General features: G+C 37.5%; 1 long non-coding RNA gene across 1 annotated transcript; it reads left to right on the plus strand.

Annotated features, from left to right (window-relative positions):
- Positions 1 to 277: 277 nt before the first annotated feature.
- LOC121965276 lies at positions 278 to 717 on the plus strand. The gene is made up of 3 exons (XR_006107471.1): positions 278 to 358; positions 451 to 502; positions 629 to 717. It is a non-coding gene; the product is annotated as an uncharacterized LOC121965276 (long non-coding RNA).
- Positions 718 to 771: the final 54 nt, after the last annotated feature.

The raw sequence follows: 771 nt of genomic DNA on the forward strand, positions 1-771 counted from the left end.
TTTTACCCATTTCCATTGATTTCTTTATATTTCTTTTTTTTTTAATTTTCAGGTCATTTCTCTACTTTTTTACAAATTTATTGCAAATTTTTTAAGGTCATCTCTCCTTTGCTCAATGCAATGTTCCAGTGTTTTTGAAAGAAATCACACTAATTTGCCCGACTTTCGATTAAAGATTAATTGACTAGTTTATTATTTCCTGGGTTTCTGGATTTTATGCGTTTTTTCTGGATATTTAATCTCTGCTCGTTTGTCCTCCGTCCCGTAGAAAGATTCTGCTGATCAGACCGAAGATGGTGATGGCCAACATCGGCATCTACAGAGAGATGCGCTGGTTCTCACCCTGGAACCAGTTAAGGTCGGTGATCAGTGATTCGGTGATTTTATGAAACTTTTGGGAATGACAGGGAATGCAGTGGAAGTGTTTTTCTCTTTGCGTGACTCTTTCAGGCGTGTGGAGGAGTATTTCCTGCCCAGATTGATCCAGGAGGTGACAGGACAGGTAAAAAATAAATAACAAATGAATAAAATTCAGCTAAGAAGAGAGGGTCGGTGTTTTTTATTTATCAAAAATAAAAAGTCTTTTTTTTTTCTTTTTTTTTCATTCATCTGTGTCTTTGTGTCTCAGGACACCGTCCCGTTTGGTGACTGTGTTTTGTCCACGAAGGACACCTGCATCGGCACGGAGACGTGTCAGGAGCTGTGGAGCCCCAGAAGGTAAAACAACCGAAGATCTTATGAATGTTAATAATAATAATAATAATAATAATA

The sequence above is a fragment of the Plectropomus leopardus genome, unplaced genomic scaffold (genome assembly GCF_008729295.1).
Source record: "Plectropomus leopardus isolate mb unplaced genomic scaffold, YSFRI_Pleo_2.0 unplaced_scaffold1934, whole genome shotgun sequence".
NCBI classification, from domain to species: domain Eukaryota; kingdom Metazoa; phylum Chordata; class Actinopteri; order Perciformes; family Serranidae; genus Plectropomus; species Plectropomus leopardus.